Below are 11,506 nucleotides of genomic sequence, written 5' to 3'. Positions count from 1 at the left end.
ACACGGGTCCAGTAATTGGGGCGGAGGGGGACACGCTTCCCTCCCCCATTCCGGCGATAAAACCATTTTCTTGCATCTGAATTGTCCAAGTCAACATGTCTCAAGGGGTTAAAACCTTTTGTGGCAACAAGTATTCAAGTTCACGACAAAGCTGCCCCTTGTGGACTTGTCCCGACAAACAGTCCAAATATAATTCCTCTATATGATTACTGGCTTTAGAAAATGGTATACATAACATACAGCTAGGGAATAAGGATGGGTACCTGGGAATCGATACCGGTACTCAACGATTCCGATGTTTGGTAATCTCATGTGTGTTAATAAATCTTAATTGTTTTTGATAATAAAATCTATTTCTTTATTGCCACATTTAAAATTGTCCTGATTATAACTGCTGTCCAGTTGTTACATCTTGTTTTATCATCGCCATGTTACCCTTGAAAGGGTAAAAGAAAACACATTTTTGGGTGTAACAATAGATGATAAAATGAATTGGAAATCTCTTGTAAAAAATATACAACATAAAGTAGCAAGAAACACGTCAATAATGACTAAAGCAAAACATGTTCTAGACCATGGGTGTCAAACTCTGGCCCGCGGGCCAAATTTGGCCCGCCGTGTAATTTAATTTGGCCCTTGAGGCAATATCAATTTAACATTAGAGCTGGCCCGCCGGTATTATACAGCGGCGGTGCATTCATCGCTAATACTCATACTTGCCAACCCTCCCGATTTTCCTGGGAGACTCCCGAATTTCAGTGCCTCTCCCGAAAATCTCCCGGGGCAACCATTCTCCCGATTTCCACCCGGATAACATTATTGGAAGCGTGCCTTAAAGGCACTGCCTTCAACGTCCTCTATAACATGTCGTCACGTCCGCTTTTCCTCCATACAACCAGCGTGCCGGCCCAGTCACGTAACATATGTGGCTTTTACACACAAACAAATGAATGCAAGCATACTTGGTCAACAGCCATACAGGTCACACTGAGGGTGGCCGTATAAACAACTTTAACACTGCTACAAATATGCACCACACTGTGAACCCACACCAAACAAGAATGACAAACACATTTTGGGAGAACATCCGCACCGTAACACAACAGAACAAATACCCAGAACCCCTTGCAGCACTAACTCTTCGGGGATGCTATAATATACACACCCCGCTACCACCAAACCCCGCCTCCCCCCACCAAGTTAATGTTAATATTTACCTCAGAAGGCTGCAAATAGAAAAGAGGCATTCAATGTTTTATTTAAATTTTATTTAACATACCATTGATGTTTTTTCGTTTATTTTTTTTAAGTTGCACTATAAAGTTATATAAGTGTTGCTTGTTCCATATTCAGTGTTAAAGCAAATTAGTGTAGCAAACTGAGCAATAATTAACGTTATATTCATGCACTTTCTCTTGCTACTTCAAGGCTTGAATGTTTGATTCATTCATTATTGTTATTTTATTTTCAAATGTATTATTAGCCTGTGGAAAAAGTTTATTTTGATATTTACGTACCTCAGAAGGCTGCAAATAGAAAAGAGGCATTACATTTTTATTTAAATTGTATTTGATATGCCATTGATATTTTTTAATTATTATTATTATTATATGAAACTCGATTTTGCATGTCACTATAAAGTTATATAAGCCTTGCGTGTTCAATATTCAATGCAAAACTTGTTTGGGTCCCTATTAAAAGGTTAATTTGTTCAACCTTGGCCCGCGGCTTTGTTCAGTTGTACATTTTGGCCCACTCTGTATTTGAGTTTGACACCCCTGTTCTAGACCAAAAATCACTTCATATTCTTTACTGCTCACTAGTGTTACCATATCTGAGTTATTGTGCAGAAATATGGGGAAACAACTACAAATGTGCCCTTCATTCACTGACGGTGTTACAAAAAAGATCAATTAGAATAATACATAATGTTGGACATAGAGAACATACAAACCCTTTATTTATTAAAATCACAAATATTGAAATTCAACGATTTGGTACATTTGTAAAATGATTGTGGAGGGGGGCGTGGCCCGCGGACCTGCAGCGAAACGGGGTGTGCCAGGACCGGCTTCGAGATCAGCGACAGGTGCGTAGATGGCCCACCTGGGCCTGGTTATCTAATCACCTGTCGCTGATCTCGAAGCCGGTCCTGGCACACCCCGTTTCGCTGCAGGTCCGCAGGCCACGCCCCCCTCCACAATGATGTACAAAGCAAACTATAACCTGCTATCCAAGAATGTACAACAATTTTTCTCAACAAAAGAGGAGAAATATAACCTTAGAGGAAAATCTAATTTAAAACATGTGTATGTTCGTACAACACTTAAAACCTTTAGCATATCAGTATGTGGAATTACATTATGGAATGGATTAACCAAATAAATCAAACAAAGTACCAATATGACTCAGTTTAAGAGACTGTTCAAACTACAAGTGTTCACAAAGTACACAGAACAAGAATTATGATGAATATCTTAAACCCTATTTTATTTTTTATTTTTTTATTTTTTTATTTTTTATTTTTTTCATTGCTACAAACATAATTTATGTATTTAATATTTGTTTACTTACTCTATTTATTATTCATTTGTTCACTGTTATGTTACAGAGAACAAGGAAATAGAATACAATTGCTATGGAATGAAAAGGGGTAGGATTAAATAATCTTAGCTTTTTCCTGCTCCTTTTCGGACGTGCTGTAATGAAACAACTGGAATTGTGTGATGCATTACATTGTATCGTATATGCATGTTAGAAATAAACTGATACTGAACTGAATTATCATTTTGCAAGTATAATATTAATGTCACGGCACGGGCTCGAACCCGCTTTTCTCCGGCAGCTGGGTCTGCCAGCACCTCCGTTGGCAGCGCATCACGCCCACATGCCGGCAAAGCTGTGGACAATGAGCAATCAGCACACCTGGGAGTGATGAGGGCGAGCTGTATATAGACCAGTGGACCCAAGGATCCTCGCTGGAAGCAAGGACATTCTACTCATCAAGTGTTACTAAACTGCCAAGAAAAAGAGATGAAAAAAATGAATAGTTTCGGGTGGATAATAGGAGACATATGTGGAAAAAGCTCAAATTGACGATATTAAAGTTAGCCCTACAGTACCAATCCCTGCAATTCCGCCGTGGATGTATGCCAACCCAAAGGTAAGCATGTTATCTATATTATTTATATATATTTATATATTGATATTTATTTATATATATTAAAGAATATAAATTTTAATAGTTACCAGGTAGAACAATGGATTGAGGAAATGTTTTTAGTAGAGATGTCCGATAATATCGGCAGTCCGATATTATCAGCCGATAAATGCTTTAAAATGTAATATCGGAAATTATCGGTATCGGTTTCAAAATTATCGGTATTGGTTTCAAAAAGTAAAATTTATGACTTTTTAAAACGCCGCTGTGTACACGGACGTAGGGAGAAGTACAGAGCGCCAATAAACCTTAAAGGCACTGCGGCTTTTCACACAGCCAAACAGGTCACACTGAGGGTGGCCGTATAAACAACTTTAACACTGTTACAAATATGCGCCACACTGTGAACCCACACCAAACAAGAATGACAAACTCATTTCGGGAGAACAGCCGCACCGTAACACAACATAAACACAACAGAACAAATACCCAGAAACCTTTGCAGCACTAACTCTTCCGGGAAGCTACAATATACACCCCCCGCAAGACAAAATTAATTTATGAAATAGTTCAGCAATCTGCAGAATAAATAAAGCGGGAGGTGTGGTAACATTTCTCTGGTTCCTGCTCATGAAGGCGTTGTGGGCAAGGAGTTAGCAGATAGATACGCAAAACAAGCAACCACTTATACAGAAGTAAACATGGAGGTTAACCACAGTAAAGAAGAAGTGAAGAACATAATTAAGATAGAACACAATAAAAAGTGGCCGGATAATTGGAATAAGGAAACAAAAGGTAGAGAGTATTACAAAGTCCAGAGGAGAGGAGAGTAGGTGTAATGAGAGGAGGGGGTAGAAATAGGAAGGAAGAAGACATTGTTACTAGAATGAGATTAGGACATACATATCTAAATAGTTCACTGAAATTGATGGGGAAACATAATACAGGCTGTGTGACTGTTGCCATCAGAGAGAAAGTGTAGGACATGTTTTAATACATTGTAGGAAATACAATAGAGAAATCTACTAATAAAAGTTGCAATCAATCAATCCTCATTCAATGTGTTTTCTTTATTTTCATGACTATTTACATGGTAGATTGTCACTGAAGGCATCAAAACTATGAATGAATACACGTGGAGTTATGTACTTAAACTAAAAAGGTGAAATAACTGAAAACATGTTTTATATTCTAGTTTCTTCAAAATAGCCACCCCTCTTGATGAGCTTCAAGAGAAATGGTTTTCACTTCACAGGTGTGCTTGAAGCTCATCGAGAGAATGCCAAGAGTGTGCAAAGCAGTGATATTTTTTACTGGCTTCACGGTGGCAGAGGGGTTAGTGCATCTGCCTCACAATACGAAGGTCCTGAGTAGTCTTGGGTTCAATCCCGGGCTCGGGATCTTTCTGTGTGGAGTTTGCATGTCCTCCCCGTGACTGCGTGGGTTCCCTCCGGGTACTCCGGCTTCCTCCCACTTCCAAAGACATGCACCTGGGGATAAGTTGATTGGCAACACTAAATTGGCCCTAGTGTGTGAATGTGAGTGTGAATGTTGTCTGTCTATCTGTGTTGGCCCTGCGATGAGGTGGCGACTTGTCCAGGGTGTACACCGCCTTCCGCCCGATTGTAGCTGAGATAGGCTCCAGCGCCCCCCCGCGACCCCAAAGGGAATAAGCGGTAGAAAATGGATGGATACTATAAATAAATAAAAACACTTTAAAAATAACCTGTGATTAATCCGTATTCAAAAGCGTGATTGAGCTGCTTAAAGAATTATCATTTGATAGGACTAATTATTTCCTATGACATAACTAACAAATACAATTCCATTCAAGATTGACATTAAAGGGGAAAGATATCCACTTTGTCCAAAACGTTTGCATGCAAACACATTTTATTTCCACACGCAAAAAGTGACACAAAATAAGGCAGAATACAGTTTTCAACAGAGCTGCTTTTGGAACAACTGTGACACAAATGAAGGAGTTTGTGATCATAAAGGCGCTTTAAGAGGTGAACAAGTTAAAATTTCCTATCAATCATTGTGTGCAATCAAACATAAGAAAATTAAGAAAAGGATTAACTTGTAAATATTTCATCATCACTAAAACCATTTCTAATCAGCAACACGACACTGAGTCTATAAATAAGAACCTTGCAGACCAAGGACCTCTTCTACTTCAAGGGGAACTGTACTTTTTGGGGAATTTTGCCTATTATTCACAATCATTATGAAAGACATGACGACGGGTGGATTTTTTTTTATAAAGCGTTCTAAACAAATGTAAATAAAAATTCCTCATTGCACCCATAAAATCAGATAAATAACCATTCAAAAAGCGCCAACAATACTATTCGCATTTCGTGACTTGAATATTACTGCGATGAGGTGGCGACTTGTCCAGGGTGTACCCCGCCTTCCGCCCATGTGCAGCTGAGATAGGCTCCAGCACCCCCTGCAACCCCAAAAGGGACAAGCGGTCATTGAAAATGAGAATCACGGTCCTACAGCAATGCTTTTTGAATAGTGGGCATGGCAATAGCGTAAAAAGATAAATAAATGAACATTCAACATAGGGGGGGGGCGTGAAAAAATGTTTCTGAGTAAAATGTAACTTGGAAAGTTCCAAACAGCCCGTTTAATGCAGTGCTTCTTTAATAGTGCGGCGGGGCCCTCTGTAACGTGGAGTGAGAGACAATAACCTAATAGCATCTTTAGTTTTAGTAAACTACTATATTGGCACATACAGATAAAATAGTGTAAAAAGATGTATAAATGAATATTCACTTTAGGGGGAGCATGAAAAAATTCTGTTTTCTAGTAAAATGTAACTTAGCAAGTTCCAAACGGCCCGTTTAATGCAGTGCTTTTTAAATAGTGGCGCCCTCTGTAACGTGGAGTGAGAGACAATAACTTAATAGCATCCTCAGTTTTAGTAAACAACTATCTTGGCACATACAGATAAAATATAAACAACAACTTCAGGGGGGGCGTGAAAAAAATGATGTCCCCTAAGTGGGGCGTGACAGAAAATAATTGAGAACCACTGTTCTAAAGTAATGCTTCTTGAATTGTGGGGCGTAAAAAGATAGATAAGTGAACATTCACTTTAGGGGGGCGTGAAAAAATTATTTTTCCTAGTAAAATGTAACTGTTAGCAAGTTCCAAACAGCCCGTTTAATGCAGTGCTTCTTAAATAGTGGGGCGAGTCCCCCTGTAAGGGGGAGTGAGAGGAAATTGCGTAATAGCAACTTTAGTGTTTATAAATAACCATCTCCGCACATACAGATTAAAAAAAATCAACAATAACTTCAGGCGGGGGGGGGGGGGGGGGGAATGATGTCCCCTAAGTGGGGCGTGACAGAAAATAATTGAGAACCGCTGTCCTAAATCAATGCTTCTTGAATAGTGGGACGGGCTAATAGTGTAAAAAGATAAATACATGAATATTCAATTTAGGGGGGGGTGAAAAAAAAATCTGTTTGCTAGTAAAATGGAACTGTTAACAAGTTACAAACAGCCCGTTTAATGCGGTACGTCTTGACTAGTGGAGCGGGCCCATCTGTAAGGGGGAATGAGAGGCAATAACGTAATAGCATATTTAGTGTTAGTAAACTACTATCTTGGCACAAACAGTACAGATAAAATATAAACCAATAGCGTAAAAAGATAAATAAATGAAAATTCACTTTAAGGGGGGCATGAAAAAATTCTGTTTCCTATTAAAATGTAACTTAGCAAGTTCCAAACAGCCCGTTTAATGCAGTGCTTCTTAAATAGTGGGGTGAGCCCCCCTGTAAGGGGGAGTGAGAGAGACGCAATTGCATAATAGCATCTTTAGTTTTAGTTAACTACCTTGGCGCATACAGATAAAATAAACAAATTCAGGGGGGCATGAAAAAAATTGTCATTTAAGTGGAGCGTGACAGAAAATAATAAAGAACCACTGTCCTAAAGCAATGCTTTTTGAATAGTGGGCATGGCAATAGCGTAAAAAGATAAATAAATGAACATTCAACATGGGGGGGGGGGGCGTGAAAAAATGATGTTTCCAAGTCAAATGTAACTTGGCAAGTTCCAAACAGCCCGTTTAATACAGTGCTTCTTGACTAGTGTGGCGGGGCCCTCTGTAACGTGGAGTGAGAGACAATAACCTAATAGCATCTTTAGTTTTAGTAAACTACTATATTGGCACATACAGATAAAATAGTGTAAAAAGATGAATAAATGAACATTTACTTTAGGGTGGGCATGAAAAAATTCTGTTTCATAGTAAAATGTAACTTAGCAAGTTCCAAACGGCCCGTTTAATGCAGTGCTTTTTAAATAGTGGGGCCCTCTGTAAGGGGGAGTGAGAGACAATAACGTAATAGTATCTTCAGTTTTAGTAAACTACTATCTTGGCACATACAGATAAAATATAAACAATAACTTCAGGGGGGGCGTGAAAAAATGATGTACCCTAAGTGGGGCGTGACAGAAAATAATTGAGAACCATTGTTCTAAAGCAATTCTTCTTAAATTGTGGGACGTAAAAAGATAGATAAGTGAACATTCACTTTAAGGGGGGCGTGAAAAAATTATTTTTCCTAGTAAAATGTAACTGTTAGCAAGTTCCAAACAGCCCGTTTAATGCAGTGCTTCTTAAATAGTGGGGCGAGTCCCCCTGTAAGGGGGAGTGAGAGGAAATTGCGTAATAGCAACTTTAGTGTTTATAAATAACCATCTCTGCACATGCAGATAAAAAAAATCAACAATAACTTCAGGCGGTGGGGGCGTGAAAAAAATGATGTCCCCTAAGTGGGGCGTGACAGAAAATAATTGAGAACCGCTGTCCTAAAGCAATGCTTCTTGAATAGTGGGGCGGGCCAATAGTGTAAAAAGATAAATACATGAATATACAATTTAGGGGGGGGCGTGAAAAAAAAAAATCTGTTTGCTAGTAAAATGGAACTGTTAACAAGTTACAAACAGCCCGTTTAATGCGGTACTTCTTGACTAGTGGGGCGGGCCCTTCTGTAAGGGGGAGTGAGAGGCAATAACGTAATAGCATATTTAGTGCTAGTAAACCACTATCTTGGCACATACAGTACAGATAAAATATAAACCAATAGCGTAAAAAGATAAATAAATGAATATTCACTTTAAGGGGGGCATGAAAAAATTTGGTTTCCTATTAAAATGTAACTTAGCGAGTTCCAAACAGCTTGTTTAATGCAGTGCTTCTTAAATAGTGGGGTGAGCCCCCCTGTAAGGGGGAGTGAGAGAGACGCAATTGCATAATAGCATCTTTAGTTTTAGTTAACAACTATCTTGGCGCATACAGATAAAATATAAACAAATTTAGGGGGGCGTGAAAAAAATTGTCATTTAAGTGGAGCGTGACAGAAAATAATAAAGAACCACTGTCCTAAAGCAATGCTTCTTCAATTTTGGGGCAGGCTAATAGCCTAAAAAGTTAAATAAATTAACACTCAATTTAGGGGGGGGGGGCGTGAAAGAAATCAGTTTCCTAGTAAAATGTAACTGTTAACAAGTTCCAAACAGCCCATTTAATGCAGTGCTTCTTGACTAGTGGGGGAGTGAGAGGCAATGACGTAATAGCATATTTAGTTTTAGTCAACAACTATCTTGGCACAAACAGATAAAATATAAACAATAACTTCAGGGGGGGGATGAAAAAAATGATGTCCCCTAAGTGGGGCGTGACAGAAAATAATTGAGAACCACTGTCTTAAAGTGTTGCTTTTTGAATTGTAGGGCGGGCCAATATTGTAAAAAGATGAATAAATGAACATTCACCTTAGGGGGGGGTGTGAAAAAATTGTTTCCTAGTAAAATGTAACTGTTAGCAAGTTCCAAACAGCCCGTTTAATGCAGTGCTTCTTAAATAGTGGGGTGAGCCCCCTTGTAAGGGGGACAGAGAGGCAATTGCACAATAGCATCTTTAGTTTTAGTAAACAACTATCTTGGCACATACAAATAAAAAATAAACTAACTTCAGGGGGGGCGTGAAAAAAATGATGTCCCCTAAGTGGGGCATGACAGAAAATAATTGCGAACCACGATCCTAAAGCAATGCTTTTTGAAAAGTGGATATGGCAATAGCGTAAAAAGATTAAGAAATTAACATTCAACATGGGGAGGGGGGGCGTGAAAAAATTATGTTTCCAAGTAAAATGTAACTTGGCAAGTTCCAAACAGCCCATTTAATGCAGTGCTTCTTGACTAGTGCGGCAGGGCCCTCTGTAACGTGGAGTGAGAGACAATAACCTAATAGCATCTTCAGTTTTAGTAAACTACTATATTGGCACATACAGATAAAATAGTGTAGAAAGATGAATAAATGAACATTGACTTTAGGGGGGGCATGAAAAAATTCAGTTTCCTCGTAAAATGTAACTTAGCAAGTTCCAAACAGCCCGTTTAATGCAGTGCTTCTTAAATAGTGGGGCGAGTCCCCCTGTAAGGGGGAGTGAGAGGAAATTGTGTAATAACAACTTTAGTGTTTATAAATAACCATCTACGCACATACAGATAAAAAAAATCAACAATAAATTCAGGCGGGGGGGCGTGAAAAAAATGATGTCCCCTAAGTGGGGCGTGACAGAAAATAATTGAGAACCACTGTCTTAAAGCAATGCTTCTTGAAGAGTGGGGCGGGCCAATAGTGTAAAAAGATAAATACATGAATATTCAATTTAGGGGGGGGCGTGAAAAAAAAATCTGTTTCCTAGTAAAATGTAACTGTTAGCAAGTTCCAAACAGCCCATTTAATGCAGTGATTCTTGACTAGTGGGGGAGTGAGAGGCAATGACTTAATAGCATCTTTAGTTTTAGTAAACAACTATCTTGGCACATACAGATAAAATATAAACAATAACTTCAGGGGGGGCGTGAAAAAAATGATGTCCCCTAAGTGGGGCGTGACAGAAAATAATTGAGAACCACTGTCTTAAAGCATTGCTTTTTGAATTTTGGGGCGGGCCAATAGCCTAAAAAGATGAATAAATGAACATTCACTTTAGGGGGTGTGTGAAAAAATTGCTTCCTAGTAAAATGTAACTGTTAGCAAGTTCCAAACAGCCCGTTTAATGCAGTGCTTCTTAAATAGTGGGGTGAGCCCCCTAGTAAGGGGGACAGAGAGGCAATTGCACAATAGCATCTTTAGTTTTAGTAAACAACTATCTTGGCACATACAAATAAAAAATAAACTAACTTCAGGGGGGGCGTGAAAAAAAATGATGTCCCCTAAGTGGGGCGTGACAGAAAAGAATTGCGAACCACTGTATTAAAGCAATGCTTCTTGAATTGTGGGACGTAAAAAGATAAGTGAACATTCACTTTAGGAAGGGTGTGAAAAAAATGTTTTTCCTAGTAAAATGTAACTGTTAGCAAGTTCCAAACAGCCCGTTTAATGCAGTGCTTCTTAAATAGTGGGGCGAATCCCCCTGTAAGGGGGAGTGAGAGGAAATTGCGTAATAGCAACTTTAGTGTTTATAAATAACCATCTCCGCACATACAGATCAAAAAAATCAACAATAACTTCAGGCGGGGGGGTGCGTGAAAAAAATGATGTCCCCTAAGTGGGGCGTGACAGAAAATAATAGAGAACCACTGTCCTAAAGCAATGCTTCTTGAATAGTGGGACGGGCCAATAGTGTAAAAAGATGAATAAATGAACATTCACTTTAGGGGGGGGCATGAAAAAATTGTTTGCTCGTAAAAATTTAACTTGGCATGTTCCAAACTGCCCATTTAATGCAGTGCTTCTTGACTAACGGGGCGGCAAATACCGTATTTTTTGGACTATAAGTCCCTCCGGAGTATAAGTCGCACCGGCCGAAAATTCATAATAAAGACGGAAAAAAACATATAAGTCGCACTGGAGTATAAGTCGCATTTTTGGGGGAAATTTATTTGATAAAACCCAACACCAAGAATAGACATTTGAAAGGCAATTTAAAATAAATAAAGAATAGTGAACAACAGGCTGAATAAGTGTACGTTATATGAGGCATAAATAACCAACTGAGAACGTGCTTGGTATGTTAACGTAACATATTATGGTAAGAGTCATTCAAATAACTATAACATATAGAACATGCTATACGTTTACCAAACAATCTGTCACTCCTAATCGCTAAATCCCATGAAATCTTATACGTCTAGTCCAGGGGTCGGCAACCCGCGGCTCTAGAGCCGCATGCGGCTCTTATAGCGCCGGCCTAGTGGCTCTCTGGAGCTTTTTCAAAAATGTATGAAAAATGGAAAAAGATGAGGGGGAAAAATATATATTTTTGGTTTTAATATGGTTTCTGTAGGAGGACAAGCATGACACAAACC

Source organism: Nerophis lumbriciformis, linkage group LG25 (assembly GCF_033978685.3).
Source record: "Nerophis lumbriciformis linkage group LG25, RoL_Nlum_v2.1, whole genome shotgun sequence".
NCBI lineage: Eukaryota > Metazoa > Chordata > Actinopteri > Syngnathiformes > Syngnathidae > Nerophis > Nerophis lumbriciformis.
The sequence above is the reverse complement of the archived record's forward strand: the minus strand, read 5'-3'. Positions refer to the sequence as shown.